The 20,135-nt window shown below is 39.9% G+C and overlaps 1 protein-coding gene across 1 annotated transcript in view; it reads left to right on the forward strand.

The window, feature by feature from the left end:
- The first annotated feature begins 8,370 nt into the window (after window positions 1-8,370).
- MFSD1 (major facilitator superfamily domain containing 1) overlaps window positions 8,371-20,135 on the forward strand; it is a 48,312-nt gene continuing 36,547 nt past the window's right edge. Inside the window, exon 1 of the mRNA XM_031957581.1 lies at window positions 8,371-8,518. The gene's annotated coding sequence lies outside the window, so the exon portion shown is untranslated. The remainder of the gene's footprint in view (window positions 8,519-20,135) is intronic.

Raw genomic sequence — 20,135 nt, forward strand, 5'->3', positions numbered from 1 at the left:
TTTCTCTTTCATACCAGCTTGGACCCTCTCCAGAGGTCCTCACATTTTTTAAATAGGGGGCCAGTTCACTGTCCCTGAGACTATTGGAGGGCCGGACTATAGTAAAAACAAAAGCTTGATTTTGTGGGCCTTTAAATAGAGAAACTTCATAGCCCTGGGTGAGGGGGATAAATATCCTCAGCTGCAGCATCTGGCCCGTGGATTGTAGTTTGAGGACAATGAAAGCTCAAAATTCAGAGCCAAACCGTGTCTTATCGTATGCAGAAGTCAGAAAATGGGTTATTTCCTCTATTCAGGCTTCTTCCTTTTACAAGAAAGTGTATTCACCATATCTTGAATGATCCCTTCATTAACTGTTACTCAAAGACAACCACTCCTTGGCTAGTCTCTTGGCAATTGTTCTTGCTTTCCAGGAGGCACAGTATTCATTGTCCCAGTGATTGTTCAAAACATCCCTAAGCCTTGCAGTTTCCTCTGGATCTTTGTGCTGAGTGGGTTGGGTTTGGCCCAAAGCACCTGCCTGTTTGTTATAATAAGGACTTCCTGACATCTAATTAGGGACACCTAGTCTGACCATCTTGGACTCAAAGCAAGATTCTCATGTTTGTCCTCCTTGACAATCACGAATGCTCCTAGACCTGTAGGGGTTATAGTAGAAAGAGCAGGATCACAGGATCTACATTTGAATTCTGTCTTTGCAACTTACTAGCTGTGTGCTCATGGGCAAGTTACTTAATCTCTCTCAACCTCATCTGCAAAATGAAAATAATAATAGAATCTCTCTTGGAAGCTTGTGAGGTGCAAATGAGGTAATGTGTGTATATCAGTATCTTTTCAATATCTTGAAGTGCTATAAGATATTACCAGCTACTTGACTTTGGATAAATCACCACCTCCCCAAACCTTGGATCTCCATTTGTAAAATGAGAGAGTAGAAAATCCCCAGGATCTCTTCCAATTGCACATTACTGATTAGTAAGATGAAAGAACCCATGACTTCATTGGTATGAGGATGTTCTGGAAAGGAACCTCCCTTTACCTGTAGAGATTCAAAATTGGTCCCCAATATCTTGTGCTCTTGAGATGCCTTGGGTATTCTCCTGGCTTGCCTTTGTGTGTGTGATGAGGTTGTCAATGAGAACAACATGGACTCTGTTGGAGTTCACATCATTCCTGACAATGGCTGTACCACAACAGTTCTGTCTGAGGATGGAGGACAGCTCTCTCCCCAATGCTTGACTGCTTCCCATACGTCTACAGCAAAATATCACTATTTTGATCAAAATATCACAGAACAAAACTAGGTGGTTGGACTAGATGGTCTCTAAGGTCCTTTTCAGCACAGCATACTAAGCAAAAAAGGATTTCAGGCATATATTCCTCACTTGCCTTTCTGTAGATGTGGGATTCCTTCCTCCCTAGTCTCTGTCTGGTGGGAGTTGTGGGACAGATGTTTCTAGGAGGTAGAAAGAAGGAAGAGAGTCACTAATCCCCTCTTCTGATAGAGAATGATGTGTTTGGGGCATCCTGAAGTAGAAGTTTCAATGTATTCTCCCATAAGAATATTGTTGCTTTTGTATCCTTTGTAGTCCTAGTAAGATCATAGCATCCTAGATTTCAAGGTGGATATTAGAGACAGTCTAGTCCCACTCTTTTCACTTACAGATGAGGATGCTAAGACCCAAAGAAGTGACTAATCTTGCCCAACACCACAAAGCAAGCTAAGATTCAACCCCAGGCTTCTGATTTGAAATCCAACTTTTCCCCTCATTAGGTCATGTTGAAAACCACAATTTCATCTATGGGATCATTTCCTCCCCTGGCAATGATCATAGTCCAGTCACACTTTCTAGCTGGAATATGCTTCTGCCTTACTCTCATAAATCTTCCCTAGAGGAAAGCCCCCGATCAACAAATAGAAATCCTTTCTTTCTTTTTAAAATTGTTATCATTTTATTATAGGAGGCTTATAAGATGCAGATTGAAGAAAGAAAAACCAAATCATCATATTTGCTACAACCATGTATGTGATAAGTATGGAATCTAGAAAAGACTCCAGAAAAGAGATAAATTAAAAAAAAAATTTCCACTGGTAATTTATTTATTTAATCTCCCTCCCCTCCCCCAGCATTGGTAATCTTGAAAGAAATGGTTTTATTACTAGTGTTATAAGCTAATTTTAACTTTAAAAATTTTAAGCACATTTAAAATATTTGTGTCTGCTTGGTATTTAAATTTACTTTAGTAGTTTAAACAATGAGAGATAGATGCAAGTGAATGAGCTTCCTTAGGAAAATATAGAATCTTCTTCCTTAGATATATTCAAGTCAAAACTAGATGACTACTTGTTGAAAATTAGGATGAAGCACTGGGTTCTGGGAGAGGGGTTCAACATGTGAAAAACTCACCAAAGTCCACAGGGAGCCCTTTATTGTCATAAAAAGGTGCATGGGTTAATCAAAATGATTAAGCAGGGGACTGTTAGCGAAGGGAAGTCATTTAAAGGTCAGATGGGAAGTGAAGCAGGGTCTGGGGGAATTAGGAGGAGTTAGGGAGAGTCCTAGTAGAGAAAAAATTCACATGTGTATCATGTTCTCTGAAATACAGTCCATCTGTATTTACACTTTCTTGATCTATTCTCCAAATCTTGCCATTTCTACCTCCACCATCCTTTCCCATCTGACTCTTGCTCCCATTCCCACATCCACCAGGTTCTTCATTTCTTACCTAGATTAGTGCAACCAGCTTCCTAATTGTTCTCCCATCCTGAAGTCTTTTCATACTTTCATCCATCCTACTACCTGCTGGAAATCATTCTCCTTGGGGAAAGAGCTGAGCCAATAGTTCTTGTCAATGATCAGTAGAATAAAATACAAACTCTTATGTTGAGATTTTAAATCCCTACATCCACCTACCTTTCTAGTCTCAGTAGACACTATTTCTTCCACACTCTGTCTTCTAGCAAAGTTAGCCTTCTCTCTGTTCAGCCCCAATTCAATCCCACTTAGCACATGCACATTAAGGGTCCAATATATACAAAACATCATGGTGTGCATGGGAGCCACACAGATGAAATAAGAAACTCTAGCAGCTTTTCAATACAAGGCAAAGCAAATGAAGGGAAGTGTATGGGGAAAGTTGAAAACTGTATGAGAACTTGAAGGGGAGAGATCACTCCACCAAATGGAAGAAGTCAGGGAAGGCTTTCTGGAGGAGGTAGCCCCTGGCTGGACTTGAAGAAAGGGAAAATTCAGCAGATGAAGTTGTATGTACCAAGTCAGAGTTAGTGCCCTGGAACACCTTGTCATCAGTCTCCAGTGGGGCTAGAGACAGAGGGTTTCAGGTGAAGGATGGGATTCTCTAACTGGAAGGTTAGAAAGCTAACTGGATTCTCTAACTGGAAGAGAAAGCACTTTTCCTTTCCATGGAGCAAAGTGGTCTAGCTGCCCCAAGAACTCTTTGGCTTTCACAACATGGGAATCCTTTCAGTCAAGAAAAGATCTTTCCGGTGCTGATTTTGCATGTAAGATGGCTCCGTGGACCACAGAGGCCTTTTCATTATTTCTTGCCTCCATATCCTTAAGGCCTGCTGTGGCTGGACCTTGACTGGAGCATTTGCATTAGGATGGGTTCTGGATTTCACCCGCAAAGGGTAGGAGAACCTGGCTGATATGAAGCCAGCCACAGGGATAACTTATATCTAGAGATAAAGGGTAGACTAATTCTCTCTCGAGGTCCTCTCTAGCCATGTGATCCTATAATTAAAAAGTAGGAAAATAATTGCTCTGAGAAAAGGTTAAAGGAGCTAAGTTTGTAGTTCTGCCCCAAGCCCAAAAAGTCCCTGAATCCAAATGTCATCAATTAGCAATGGAACATTTTTATTCTGGTGGAAGAGAAAAAATGCCATGGATGAGCTAAAGTTTAAATTTAGCATCACTAATTAATTAATTGCTTAAGATCCCACAATCCCTGAGAGGCTGACATTTTTACTCTAGAGAAATAAGGATCATCTGCATATATCTACATATCTACAAATCTATCAGCTTACCTTTATCTTTCCATTTACTGGAATGAAGTAGTTTCTCATAGGTTCTATACGTACCAAAATAGTTATAGTGGTACTTTTTTGTGGCTGCCAAAAAGAAAAAAGGAAAGGAAGCAATAGGCAGGATGTTTACAACGGAAACCAAAAGAAGATTCCAACCAAGCTATTTTTGTTTTTATTCAGCCATCTCTATAGTGTCTGCCTCTTCTTGACTCCATTTGGGGTTTTCTGGTAAAGATATTGGGGTTGTTTGCCATTTCCTTCTCTACTCTTTTTAGAGCTGAGGAAACTGAGATAGGGTATAGTGACTTAGTCGGGATCATACAGTTAGGAAGTATCTGAGGTTGGATTTGAGGAAGATGAACCTTCTTGACTCCAGATCTGGCACTCTATCCACCATACCACCTAGTTGCCCCAAACTAAGCCATATATTAAGAATTATAATGTTAGTCACAGAGAAGAAATGAAGACTAACTCTCTCTTTTTAGGAACAGGAGTGGGCTATGTTACATATGGAAGGTTATCTAAACTGTCAAACAGCCCCTCTGCTGCTTGGTTTGGCTTAATTGTTTTTCTTTGTAGATAGGACCCATTGTACATGTATTATAGGCAGATGTGTTTGGAAATGATTGTTCTATAAATGCAACGATCATCAAACTTATGTTAAAAATAAAAATTAAGTTTATTTAAAAAATGAAAGTTGTTTGTCTTCTCTCTAAACTTTTCCACTGACACTTTGGATCCTTCCCACTTGCTCTGGCAAATAACTCCTGCCATCATTCTCTCCATGTCTGGCACTATCAGTTTCTTGGATTCACCATTTCCACCTTCAAATGTGCCCTTTTCTTTCAGTTACTCCAAACCTTCACGTGACCATGATATTCCTACTTTTAATATATTCAATTTTCATTTCCTTTCTCTCAGAAATTCATTGAGTGGAAGGTTTCCATCTGTCACCTCTATTTCCTTTCTACCTGCTTCTTATAATCAGGATTTAATTCCTGCCATTGTTCTTTGGAACAGCTTCTTTTCTTCCAATTATCTATTTTCTTTGCCTCCATAAAATGACACTTTCCTTATTTTCCTCCCTCACAATTAGGAGTTGAAAGAAGACCTGCCCATACAGGTCTTCTTGCAACTCCTAATTGTGGATTTCTATTCTAGGCTTTTTGCTTTTTAGACTTCTAGATGAACCAAAAAGGAGTAAATTCTCTTTCTTAATCATGGTAGGGAGATAATATTTTTCTCCTATTCAATAAATAGAAGGATTAGATACTTGGAGTCAAAAAGATGGAGACTTTTGGCAACTCACCCTCTGCCTTGATTTCCTTATCCATAAAATACAACAAAAAGAGGGATGTTATGAGGTTCAAATGAGATAATTACGCAAGTGCTTTCCAAACCTCAAAGTGTATATGATAATAATAATTATTCTTATTATCGCCTCTTCCTCTAGAAGTTCCATTCACTACCAAGATTTCAATCACCACATCTGTGTAGATGTTGCTTAAGTCTGTGTTCCTAGTCCTAAGCTTTCCTTCTGTGTTTCTAGGATTATATAGGACAGTTCTTATCTTCTTACATCTACCAAACAAGTTCAAAAGTAATCATCATTTTCTCCTATAAAATAACTCCTCTTTTCTTGCTACCCCAATTCTGTTAGCATCCTTAGTAGTCTTCTAAGAATCTTAATTTTAAATCCTGATTTTTTTTTCTGATTTTTCCCTCTTTCCTTTATTGCTCCCATTCATCAGTCTTCAAGGTTTTTTTTTTTATTGCATCCTTAACAGCTCCACCCCTTCCGAATCTCTTTTCCTTTAACATTCCTGTTGTTATTAGCCTAGCCAAGGACCTGTTCTCCTCACACTTAGATTACCACACCAGCCTCCCAGTGGATGTCCCTGACTCTGGTCTCCTCCTGTACCAATCGGTTCTTCATGCTCCTGCCAAATAATCTTCCTGAAACACTTCTCTCATCTTGTTACAGTTTCTGAGAAGAAAAGAAGTGTCAGAGACTCCCTTGATACACTTTACTGGCTAGGAGGGAGGTAGCTCCTTGCAGATTCAGCATGGCTGATGTGTTCTTTTGCTATATTGGGCAGCCAAGAGAAGGCAAACATTCTGTCTCATCACACCTACCAACATTATGAATGAGCATTTATTGAGTGCCTACTATATCCTAGGGGCTGGGGATAAAAATATGAATAAAGAAAACCAGTCCCTGCTCAAGGAGCTTACATTTAACCTGAGAAGATAAAACACAAAAGAAGCTTGAAAAAAGAAGAGGTACCAGAGGCAGGGCATGATAGACAAGTAAGTCAAATAGTGCAGCCTGGAGAGAAATGAGACATCTGAGCTGAAGTCTCTCCTTAAGTGGAGGTTTGTTGTTATTTTCAGTCGTGTCCAATTCTTCATAAGCCCATTTGGAATTTTCTTGGCAGACATATTGGAGTGGTTTGCCATTTCCCTCTCCAGCTCTGGCTCACATAGCTAACGAGTAAATGAAGTTGGATTTGGCTTCCAGACCCAAAGCTCCGTCCACTGAGCCACCTACTTGCCATGAGGAAATAGCTGAACAGAGGTATTTTCTTAAATGCAGGTTTGGAGGTCATGGCTCCATCCTCCCATCAGAGGAACAGAGGTACCCTGATGAGGTGGGGTACTGAGATTGAACAGATCTTACAGGATGATGAGGTCATCCCAATAAGGAGCTTCCTGGACCTTGATGGAGAAGTCAATCCAGGAGCTCCCAAAGGAGGACAAGCATGTGAGAAATGAAAGGACCCTGGCCATATCATCTCTACTTTCTGTCAATAACAAATATACAGTTTTTTAAAAATCATTAATTCATTTATTTATTTGGAGAGAAGGAGGAGAGAAATGCAAAGAAGTCTGGGTGATTGTTTAGAAGAATCTGTGGTATTAGAACAAATTTATCATTTTTTAAAATAGAGGATTACAATTGTTTAAAAATATTCACTTATCACGTATTTTTGGTACAATGTAGGAACTCATTAAGATGGTTGAAGAAATGGTTTGGTTAAGTCCAATTTTCCTACAGGATCTCTTAGCAGCACCAAATATGTGGGATAATATAAAAGAGAAATGAACAAAAAAAAGAGGGGAAAAATCCTCACAGGTAAAAGTAAAAAAGAGATTGAAGCCCAGAGTAATCAAAAAAATTAAATATTATGGGGTTGTGGATAAAATTATTATTATAGTTTTCATAATTATCAATATATGTGTAATGAATATACTAATAATCTTGATTTTTCAGTTACCAGAGTCAGTCTTACCATGTGGCTTGAAATGATCCATCAATTCTTTTTTGAAATTTTTGTCTACAGTTATTTTATTTATTTTTTACAATAGCCTTTTATTTTGCAAAATACATGCAAATATATTTTTCACCATTTACCCTTACAAAACCTTGTTTCCAATATTTTTTTCTCCCTATCTCTCCACCTTCTCTTTCCCCTAGACAGCAAGTAATCTGATATAGGTTAAACATAAACAGTTCTTCTAAACATATTTCTGCATTTATCGTGCTGCACAAGAAAAATCAGATTCAAAAAGGAAAAAAAAAAACTAGAGAGAAAAAACAAGCAAACAAACAAGAGCAAGAAGAAAGAGGTGAAAATACTATGTTGTGATCCACAGTTTTCTCCCCGGATGCAGATGGCTCTCTCCATCATAAGTCAATTGAAACTGGCCTGAAAATTGTTGAAAGGAGCCACGTCCACCAGAAGTGAACATCACATAATCCTGTCACTGTGTACAGTGTTCTCTTGGTTCTATTTACTTAATTTAGCATTTGATCCATCAATCCTTGTCAGTGCTTTCTTGTGTATGTTAAGTGAGTTGAATCTAAGGCTGCAGAACTTGGTACAGAACTCCTGTCCCCCACCAAGTAATGACCTCTGTGATTTGAAGCAATCACTTAAGAACTGTTTCCACAGAACTGGAGAGCACTCATATTGTCCAGCACCCATGGCCTTGTCATGGGAGACCACTTGGGCCCTGAACCAGATTGTATTGTAATCCACCTTCCCCCACCCTTCCCACTCATGATTTGTGTATAAAATCTCTACCCTTTCTGCAAAAGGAGACGGTCTCTGGCCCAGAAGGACTTCCAGTTTACAAACTGTATTCCTCACTCTGAAAGGGATTAATTAAAATGCTACTTAATCTCTCAGGCCTGTCTCTGGGTCTGCTTTGTGCGGCTGAAGCTATTCACAATTTAGAGACCAACACAGAAAAATTCAGTTAACATTAATTAGTGGCAGCAGTTTTAAGGGACGGACAGGGAAGTGAAGCCTTGTAGTACATGGGGGAAGGGACTAGGTGCCATTGCATCTTTTTTCCAGAATCCCAATCTGTCTAGTTCAACTTTTATTAGGTCCAGCCTTTGATCTAGCCCTTCATTGCAAGGAATATATTCCAGGGATCCTTTTCATGATCTGGATCACTTTGGTAAGACCTCTTTTGTTTTTTTTTTTTTCAATGGATTACTCTTTTGAGTGCTTTTTTTTCTCTTTGATAAATGCATGTCTGGCTATAGATTGCAGGATTTATTTTCTACATTCAATAAATTTTGTTTGTGTAAGAATTGTTTATTCAGTCGGTTTGTGTGCTGTTGAAACAGGTTGAAAATAACTGTTTTATTGCCCTTTAGGTTAGAATTATAAAACATTTACTTTTATAATTTAAGTGGACGGCTAGCACAATGTGGATCATTTGTATTTGCATATTTGTACTGTCATTTCCCTTTACAGAGGACTTGTATTGTGTGTCCTTGTTGGTTAAGTGGTATTATTTGTGAGTATTTGCCTTTAAAACAGAACAGATATGTGGTAAAGGCAGAAGGAGATTGAGGTGATTCTCATCAACTCTTCTTCAGAACAAACATGTGCCTTTTAAATGTATAAGAAATATGGTCCTGTTTACATGAACTGATGCTAAGTGAAATGAGTAGAACCAAGAGAACATTGTACAAGGCAATAACAAGATTATGTGATGATTCACTCTGATGGACGTGATTCTTTCAATAATTAGATAATCTAGGCCATTTCCAATGGTTTAGTGATGGAGAGAGCCATCTGCATCCAGAGAAAGGACTATGGGAACTGAATATGAATAACAACAGAGTATTTTCATCTTTTTTTGTTGTTGTTTACTTTTTTCTTTCTCATTTTTCTCCTTTTTGATCTAATTTTTCTTGTGCAGCACGATAAATATGGAAATATGTTTTGAAGAATTACATATATTTAACCTATATTGGATTACTTGCTGTCTAAAGGGTGGGAAGGAAGGGAGGGAGAAAAATTTGGAGAACAAGATTTTGCAAGGCTGTTGACAATTACCTCTGCATGTATTTTGAAAATGGAAAGCCATTATTAAAAATTTAAAAAATATGGTCCTGATTGTCCCTCCTACTGCCAGGATGAAGTTGATTTGCTTAGCAACAAGCCCTAAACTTTGCTGGCTTCATTAGGGCAGCTTTGATACGATCAAATTAGAATATTTAAGGCAGAAACTCAGCCTCTTGATGGGACAGCTAAAGTAAATGGTATTCAGAGGTAAAGGAAAGAGCATAAGTCTGAATTAGAAAGCTATTCTCTCCCAGTGGATTTATTCATTTCTGAGAAAGGAGGCAATGTACTTGGTGTACTGACACAGAAAGATGGTGAAAACTTTTGTCCTGTGGGATACTATAGTAAAACTTTGGACAGTGTTGCCAAAGACTCCTGGGCTGCCTTGGAACAGTGGTCTCTGCTACTGAGGACATTTGTCTTGATTCTCCCTTAATTCTCCCCATGTCGATGAAACGTTCCTGAATCCACACCACACTCGGCCTCTGCTCTCTAGCAGGCTGGCCAATCTGGAAGTGCCTTTGACATCCAAGCCTACTCTGACCATCGATCCTGCCTCTACCTGCGGTGGAACGTGAGGGTGAGACTTTAGACCAGGACTGTGTAATTTAGTTGTACGTTTTGCTCCCCAGGAGGACCTGAAGGCAACCCCCTTTAGAGGAGCAGGCTTTGACTGGTCCATTGATGGATCCCGCCTCTGAAATGAGGGAGAGATTTGGCTGCTGCTAATGGGATCACCATGGTCAGGAGTGGGAATCCTTGTGTTCCTTCAGGCACTCAGAAGTGGAAGGGAGCGAGGCCTAGTTTGATTGATAGAGCTGGAGTTATTGAGAGGGAAGCTCAATGGTCAGAGAGTTGAAATAGGATTCATTGGTTTGTTGAAGTGGTTGAAGCTTCATCACTCCCTGATAGCTATTTATCATGACAAGCTGAACTCACGGCAGCAGCGGGTGCTTGTGGATTAGGAAAAGAAAAAAGGATTGATATTTATACTGATAGCAAGTATCAGTGGCACATGATTTGGAGATGCCATGGGAACCTTGGGGCTTCCTCACCTCTTCAGGACACGCCATTTAAAAATCAAAAAACACTTTTTCCATTTATCAGACAGTTTACTGCTTCCCCAGGCTGTAGCAGTAATTACAATTCCAGGGCACAGTCAAGAAAACAGTACTCATGGCAATGGAAATGACTCTACTGACCAAGCAACTAAAAGCACAATTTTAACTCTCCTAATTCCTGAAGACCCAGTTCCCACAGCAGAAATCCCTATGAACTTTCCCTTTGTGAAAGTCTAGTCCTGAGACCTGCCGAAGAATAGATGCTACAGGCAGAAGAGAATCACAAAGCAAGAAAAGCTTCAACTTGATGAGACTAGGGGACTATGGGTTGGCCCAAGTGGACTTGCAGTACTCCCTAAGGACTTGTCCTTTCTTATGATGGAACATCTTCAATCATTCAGCCAGTGGGGACCTGACAAGTTTGGGGAACCAGCCTGAGAGGTTTTGCAGGAAGGCTCTCACCGCCTATGAGACGGGTCCCACCTGCCCCCTGCATCCAAGCCTCGGAAGCTGGCTCATAGGCAGTTTCCCATCCTAGACACGCCCTTTGAAATCACACAGATCGACTTCATTCAATTGCCACCCACCCATGGTTACAAATATACCTTGTTTACGCTCTGTATATTTTCCTGGTGGGTAGAAGTGTTCCCCTATCATACCGCCACAGCCTCTGGGGTAGCAAAAATATTCTTAGGAAAAAGCGTTCCCTTATGGGGAGACTTTCTAAAGAAATACACAGTGATGGAGGTCCCATTTTATAGGGACTTCATTAGCTAAGCTGCTTTCATCCTGCCAATCACTCAGCATTTCCATTGTGTCTGTCAGCCTCAGCCATCAGGGATGATGGAAGGAGTTGATGGGATACTTAAAACCTCTGTTGCTAAGTTCTCTGAAGAGTTCGACTCAAAAGTCCTTCCTTGGATCCATTTGGTTCCCATAAGCTCAGTTCTTATAAGAGAGTAAAAGGACACTCAATAATGCTGTACCTGTGGGAGGGATACATAGCACCTAAAGATTCCCTCCTACCTTGCTGTATTTGGTGGGCTTAGAAAACATCAGAGACTTACCACCTTGTCTCACAGTCCCATTCTTTAGGAATCTCAACTGAGGCGCAGCCCCTAATCCAACCAGGTGATCAGGTCTACTGGAAACACCATTTATGGAGCCCTTCTGGAGCCATGGTGGAGCAGGAGTCCTGCTTACCTCCCCCATTGCAGCCAACTCCAGGGAGCGGAGTCTGGGAACCACCTGTCTCATCTTAAAAGGAAGGTATCCCTTACCTGGATTGCAGAACCAACCGATGACCTGACCTCGAAAATCAAACAGGGTCCAAAGCAGCCAGAACCCAAGTAAATAACTGTTCCCAGACCCCAGGATGAGAAGTCTTGGGTGCAACTGGACATGGCTTGAGGTTTGCAGTTCCTCTCTGACCTCTTGTTTTCCTCTGGCAGGCTCCTGTGGCCATAGATTTTCCCAAACAGAACTGGGGTATTTTATAATGTATGGGTGTCTGCCCTAACAAATCAGGTAGCAGACCTCTGACCTTTGTCCACAATAAAGGCAGCCATTCAATTTCTGGGTTGTTGTGGGAAGTCCAGGAAGGCTTCTTGCCAGCTCCCATGCTTGAGGGGCCATACACCGGGAACTTCACTCACTACTTGGGCTTCTCTTTCCAGTACCTGTCCCTCTGCTGCTGAATTGCCTCCCTCCACAGGACTGTATATATCCCAGCCTTCCCTCTTTCTGGGAAGGCCCCTGTGCTTTTGCCTATACTAAGCCCAAATTGTCCCTATTTCCAGGGACTCTGCTGGAGTTCCCCTCTGGTTAAAGCTGTCCTTCCATCAGCAATGGAGGCCTGCTTTCCTGCCCACCACGGCCTTGTTGACATCTGCCAGATCAGTGACTGTAGCCACCTATGGCCCACTGTAACCACTGGTGACAGCAGAACCAATCATGGGCCTGCAGCCTGTGGAGAAACTTCCAAGCGCAAACTGATTCACTTGCTCTCATGAAACTGCAAAATCGGAGGGTTCTAGATGCCCTAAAATTATCTCAAATACAGAAAGCTCTCTAAACAAGCAAGCAGAACATTGATGGAATGGGGGTCAGAACGTTCTGAAGCGTGTCTCTCTCTTGCCTTCCTCTGGTCTACTTTCCTGGTTGCTTAGAAACTTTGGCAGCATTCCCTGTTTTGCCCTTTCTGGTCTGATGTTTATCTTCCTTATTTTCTTTGTCCATCTACCTTGGCATTTACTTTGTAACTCAGTTATTTTTACACAAAATCAAAATCATGTCTCGGGTGAATGCTCCTCATCGATCTGCAGGGTCATTCTGACCTTTTAATTTTTTATCGGTAAATATTTGACTCGCACATCTATTTTACATGCCTCTATACCCTGGATCACATAAGAATTTCTCAGGTAAAAAGGAGCTTTGAGTGGAAGAAGTTGAAGAAGCCCTGATCTAATCCATCTCTTATTTCACAAATGAGGAAACAGAGTCTCAAAGATGTCAAGTGGCTTCCTTAAGAGGATACGAGTAAAAAGAAGCAGAACAAAGATTCAAATCTGGTTCCCCTCCAAGACTAGTACTTATTCTACTACACCAATGGAAGCTTGCAGTGATGTCTCTATCCCTGGACATTTTTGTCTTATCAGTAGTATGGATGAAGACATAAAAGGCATGTTTTTAAGATGTTCAGATGGACAACTTTAAGTGAGGTAGCAAATGCTTGGATGATAAATCAGACTACAGAAAGACATTTTTATAGTCTAGATCAAGGATCAATAAACAGTGTAACAGGCAGGGGTAGATTTGGTCTCCAGGCCATGGTTCACTAATCCCTAGTCTAGAAGGATGACCTCAAACCAGGTGAAATTGAATAAATCAACAAAAATCCTCTTTTTTTGTTTTTAAAAAACACAGTTTCCTGAACAAAAGATGGGAAGCACCTAATTTTATAGCAATTCCTATGAAAAAGACATCAGGTTTTAGCTGACCACAAACACAACATAAGCAAATGTTATGAGAGAGAATAGTTAAAAGATGGAACGCAAAATTGGGCTATGCTCACATGGTAGAGAGTCTTGAACAGATGATAAATGGTCCCACCACTTTCAGGATTGGTTTGATATTTTGGTATCATCATATTTGCTGCTGGAAAAGTCTAAGGCACGTGGTAGCCATCTTTGAAAGGTCCTCTCATACAAGAAGAAGAATGACCTTCTTTGTTGCTACCGAAAGATAGTCCTGGACCTATGAGCTGAAATTCTTGCTAATTCTGTGTTCCAGGAAGACAGAAGGGGATTCTGATCCTCTTCCTATAGGAAAGATTTCCCAAGATAGGCATCACCATTATTTTCCAAGGTATAGGGACTAGACTTTTGATTTCATGGGTATAGGAATAATTCCCAGATGAGGGAACTTATTCTACCAATTCAGGTTGATATCTTCTCTGCCTTTTTAAATTTTAGAGTTGTTTAGATAACTGATGACTTAAGTAATTTGTTGGGGTCACACAGTCAGTAGATGATAATTGAACCCAGGTCTTTTAGATCCCAAAGCCAGCTTTCTTCTTCTGTGACTATGCCAGGATAATATTTCACAAATCTGTCCTTAATCTTTCCTAATTAAGATATAATTTCCAGACTATCAACTAAGTAGGACACACTCCTTCATTTGAACCCAAATATGTCAAGTTCTTCTTAAAACAGAGGATCTAGAACTGGACTTAATACTCTACATATGAACAAACCACCCTGAACCTGCTGTTGAAATTACTTTCTTTTACGCAGAAGAAATACTTCTATTAATGCTAAGTCTTCATTCTCTTCAACTATACTTCCTGATCTTTATTACTTCCTTTAACTCTGAAGGAACACTTCTATTACGCAGTCTAAGTCTTCATTCTTCTCTTCAACTAAGCTTCCTTTCATGAATTTTTGCCAGGATGGGTCTTCCCTCTCCTATAAAGGGAAGACAGATATGAGCTCAATATAATTACAACCTATGGCCCAAAGACCATCATCTTTGAGGGAAGACAAGTCTTGGAACTACAACAAAAGCTCACTCTGTCTTTGTTTGTTTATATCCCAACCAATCAGTGGTTATTCCAAGAGAATCTCTGAATATAAGCAGCTTTCTTTCTGAACTCAGATCCCTACCTTTCAAATATTCTTGCAGATTAAAGGAAGGAAAAAGGAATAAGTAGTTATTAAGTTTTTGGTATCTATCAGGCTCTATGTAAAGAGCTTTACAAAAATTGTCTCTTTTGATGAACTACCATGTGCAAGAAATATGTTTAGTTCTCCATACATGTGAACAAAAGTACCCACTGCTCTTGTATAAGCACTCAAGGTAGCAAATGCATATTCAGAACACAGATTAGAAGGACTCAGAGAAGCCTGTAACAAAAAGCAAAAAAAACCCACATAAATATACGAAATCCCTTGTTTGACTTTTTCATGATCTGATTCTTTCTTGTCTTCGAACCTTCTTAAACCTTAGCATCCTCCACATTCTCTGTGATCCAGTGACCAACAGCCTCCTTATTGTTCCTAACACAAGACATTCCATTTCCTGACAAAGTGCTTTTTCAGTGTAACTTTTTCCTTCCTCATCTCTTCCTCTCGGCTTCTCTAACAAGTCTCAGCTGAAGTCTCACCTACTGCCAGAAGTTTTCTCTCCTTAATCCCAGCGCCTTCACTGAGATGATTTCTAATTTTATCTTGTCTATGTCTTGTGTGAACAAAGTTGTTCAAATTTCCTACTGGAGATGACAGCCCCTTAGAGGGCCCCTCTCTTGGGCCTATTGGTTGAGACAGACATGCTCACATGAACAAAGATTTTTATACATTTGTGGTCCCAAATCCCTGCCTCCCAATTAGGCCGGGACTATTTTTTGCCTTTCTTGCTATTCCCAAATCTTAGCACAGTCTCGGGCACACTAGGTAGTTAATAAATGCTTGTTGACTTGACATAAAAGAACTCGTTCTGTATACTAGACAATCAACACAATTCTTCTCCTTCTTTGCTGGTCCCATTTCCCCAAAGGTCTTAAAATCTTCTGTTCCTAACACCATTTCATGCTTTGGAGTCTTCTTAAAAGGGTCAGGGAAGCCATTATAATGTTTTGGCAAATAGTCCCTTGCACAATCCCACACAGTTCCTTCCAGACTTACAGTGCCACCCTGTGGTGTAGACTGACCCCATAAGGAAACAATCTGAAGCATCTAGAGAGACAGACAGGCCCTTTCTTGGACCTTCAATGTCTGAGTAACTCACCAGAGGGCAAAGTCTGGGTCACTTATTCCTTCATTTTTTGGGTTGGTCCCCTTGGCTCCGCTTCACCCAGTGGTAGGAACCACGATGATTTTCTCTCCCTAAGATGCATGCTACCCAGGAATTCCTCCTTCTCTGGAGACCAGGGCACATTCCTGAACCCATGAATTGGAAATTTCTCATGGGAAAGACACTGAGTTGAGTACTACCCAAGAAATTCTGCTCCTAGACGCCCAGAAATTTGCATTTCAGACCATATTGCCTTGGAAATTTCTCCTTCCCTAATTGGGAGGCAGGGATTTGGGACCACAAATGTATAAAAATCTCTCTTCATGTGAGCATGTCTGTCTCAACCAAGTAAGTCTCCAAAGTCACCATCTGTGCTTCTGGATAAGAGGGGGGAATCTTTCCTTTCCTCCTCTGCTCCATTCTCAGGCTCTCTCCAGAATAAATGCTGAAGAAGAAAACTCAGAAAGGAGCCATGAGGAGTTCGTCAGGTCTTTTATAGGCTAGAAGAGGGAAATGTATCCCCCTATAAACAGCTATGGGGGCAGCTGGATGGTGCAATAGATGGAGTACGAGGCAATTGTGCTACCAGCACATTGCTGGGTTCAAATGTGGCCTCCTACTTCCTAGTTATGTAACTCTGGGCAATTCACTTACCCCTATTTGCTCAATCTCTCATATGTGAAATGGGGATATACTAGAGAAAGAAATGGCAAATCATTCCGGAAGTGCCTAAGAAAGAGTGGAATAGACAGACTGAACAACAACAAAACACATCCATCCTTGCAAGAATTTGAGCCAGTCGGACCCTCCCCCGTCACTGGAACCCACTCTCTAAGGAGCGTTACCTCTCTGGTGTCAGGATGCCTTTGTCACTTTGATGAAGTCTATGGAACCCTTCTTAGAGTAATGCATTTAATGTATAAAATGAACTATATGGGATTGCAAAGGAAATCAGTTATGCTGAAATAGTTATTTATATGTAGGTATGTATGTTTCAAAAAACAAATAGAATCTTTACTTCAGGAGGAGTCAGGTGGGACACCCACAGCCCCTGTAGAAAATGAAATAAAAAGCTATCCCCAAGATAAAGAAATGATGAAATCAAAGGCCGGCTTCTCTTCATGGTCATCCTTGAATGATCATTTACATTGGAAATCTCACAGAAAGGACCGTTACCTGGTTAGCTCATTAAATGGATCAAGGGAATTCCTTGATCCCTTGCATTAGGGAAAACTTCCTAAGATTTAGAATTGCCCCCAATGGAGCTAATAACCTATCTGCTAAGTAGTGAATTCCCTGTCACTGAAAGTATTCAAATTGGGACTGGATGAAAATTGGATAGGAATAGTCTAGATGGAATTTCTGTATTTATGGGGAGTTTCAATCCAATTCAATAGACATTTGTTTAAACTATATATTTAGCGAAACTAAGACCTGTGCAAAATTGACAATGGTGACATCCTGCCAAACTATCTGAGCAAATTCAATTTTATTTGATCCTAATGTTTGGTGTTACATAGGCAAAATATTCTAAATGAAGTTGTGTCTCATGCTAGATAAAGAATCCATTAATTTGAAGAAAGAAACTGCCTTTTGAGCCAGCCTTGCTCCTTTCTGATCTTAGGTGGAATTTACCTCCAGAGATCATCTGTGTTGGAAACATAAAATTTCTTTTTATCATCTCAAAAATTGACAGATAGCGGAGGATGATCTGGGAGTTATTTTTTGTTTATTTGTTTGTTTTTCTTTTTCTAGCATTTGTAAGATTAGTGGATATAACCAGGAAAAATGATGTTTGTTTTTTTTTTTTTCCTGGTACCAAGTTCTCAGTCTATATTACAGTCTGACTAAAGAAGTATCAATAATAATAACAACAACAATGAAAGGTAACATTTATATTGCACTTTAATTTTATATAGATTATCTCATTTGATTTATTTCGCTTTGTACACAGTAGGGACTTGATAATGTTTAGTGAATCGAATTGAATTTTTGAATGCCTTATCTCATGGGTGAAAGGTGAACTAAAATTTTTGGGAGGATTATATTTTAAAGAAGGATTTTCCTCCCAAATAATTAAAATGACCTATATGATAGAATGAGCAGTCCAAGTTGAAAAGGACTGCAGGTCATAGAATGGGTTATTAATAGGAGAGGCTGGTGGAAAATGTGAACTGGCCTGCATGATGCAAGGTTTGTTATGGCACCAGGCTTTGTGTCTGCCCTGAAGTCATGTTATGAACCAGTGGCTGTCTTCACCTGTGATGGTGATAATTGAAGAGACCTGAGCTTTGAAAGCTAATCGTTGTTTCCCTGGGAGTATTTACTATCCAAAACGCTCTGAGGCCTTGATTGATCAGGGCAATGCAAAAGAGGGAGGCCATGAGCATTGGGATTTTATAGCCCCTATAAAGCACCAGACTCCGTTTTTGCCCCATTTCCCGCTGTTAAACTAAACGTTTGGATTCATCTGGCACTTTAAGTACCCTGATTTATGAGAAGGCCGCGATTGCGTGTGCAATAAAGGCTCCTGAATATGGGTTTTAAGTGTAATCTGCTGTATTTATTTGTGACATAAACAGTTACCTGCAATCCACTGGAGAAGCATCTTAGATTTAACTCTTGTATTAAGAACATTATGTTTCAGACACGGCAAGGTCATGATCAAGGTGAATACTCCGCCGAGGAAAAAGATCAGAGCTGAAATAGCAAAGATATTTGGAATGCAAAGAAATGACTGTTTCCTCTTTGTGTGTATCCCTGATTAATCATGTCTTTTCAGTTAATCCTAATGTGGATTGTTTTGTCTTTGTTAACACAAAGACAGTTTGTTCTTGGGTGATGCAATTCAATCAACACCAGAGTGACTTTAATATGAAACAGAATGAAGATTTGACAATTCTAAACAGTTTCTTAATAATGATGCATGTTTTACAATTATTGCACCATATTAAGAAATAAAGAATCACTATTCTTCGACCATTTACCAACATGAACCCAAGTATTGCTTTTCTTAATGTGTAATCATTGTCCAACAGACACGTTGATATATTTCTGGAAGATCCTGACTACATCATTATTGATGTTCTTGCTGTAGATTAAATAATAAGACATGAGGGAATTGTAGTTCAAAGGGAGGGTGGCTTGCAGATTCTCTTCAGAAGGCAAATCAAGAAACTGGTTTTATTGTGGATCCAAAGGAAATAAGAAACATCATTTTGTGGGATATATGGGTATCTGGCCTTATGGTTCTTAAGATGAACATAAGTAGGGACCACCATGAAAATAATGGCAGCTGTTATGCCAAGATATCTGGAGAAATTCTGTGTGGAACATCATAACTGTCACCAAACAAAGTCAACAAATGCTTTGATATTACTGATTTCTGAGTGAAGGTTGACCCAGGGAAGGATATGAAAAATTTGTCAGAAGATATGGTTTGGGATCAAGAAATGAAAGCAAATAGACTTATAGACAAGCTCAAAGACATCTTCAAGATGAGAGTTGAAAGGGACTTGAGTCATTCTCATAGAGAGGAAATGGCCGATTATTCAATCACCAGTAATTCGAGTTGTCTGTTGATTACTGCCTGTTTCAGCTGGATCGTTGATTAAAGAAAGGTAATGATCAAAACAGGAGCAAGAATGAAGATAAGAAGACATTGTGTACAATCATGATATACTTTTTTAAAGATATAGTTGGAACCTGAAGCAAAGTGGATGCCACCAAATGGGGAATGGCTAAATAATTGTGGGGCATGAATGTAATGGGATGTAACTATGCTGTAAGAAATTGGGGAGACATATATGAACCAGAAAACTAAATAGAGATTTTATATTGATTTAGGAGATAAAAATGAGCCATTGCAATTTGTTGAGTATATATGTATGTGGGGGGGAGGGGGTTGAGGAAGGGTGACATAAACATGTAGTTTAGGAAAATCACTTTGACTGCTGAGTGGAAGATGAATTGGAGTGGACAGAGATAGGCAGGAATGGCAATTAAAAGGCTATGGCAATGGTTCAGTTGAGAGGTGATGAAGCCCTGGGTGGAGAAAAGAGGATGTAGAAAAAATATGGTGAAGGGGTAAATGACAAGATTTGGCATTTGATTGGGTATGAAGCCTAAGAGAGTGACAAGCTGAAGGTAACATCAAGATTGTGTCACAATGAGTGGTAGGATAGTGTTGCCTTCAACTGTAAGGGGAAAGTTAGAAGCGAGGAGCATTTGGATAGAAAGATAATGAGATGTTTTAAAGCATCTGATGCTTATGGGAGATCTAGTCTGAGATGTCCAAAAAGCAGCTGGTGATGTGAGTCGGGTGCTTAGGAGAGAGATTTGAGTTAGATACATAAATCTGGGAATCAT

Source organism: Sarcophilus harrisii, chromosome 3 (genome assembly GCF_902635505.1).
Source record: "Sarcophilus harrisii chromosome 3, mSarHar1.11, whole genome shotgun sequence".
In the NCBI taxonomy this organism is placed as follows: Eukaryota; Metazoa; Chordata; class Mammalia; order Dasyuromorphia; family Dasyuridae; genus Sarcophilus; species Sarcophilus harrisii.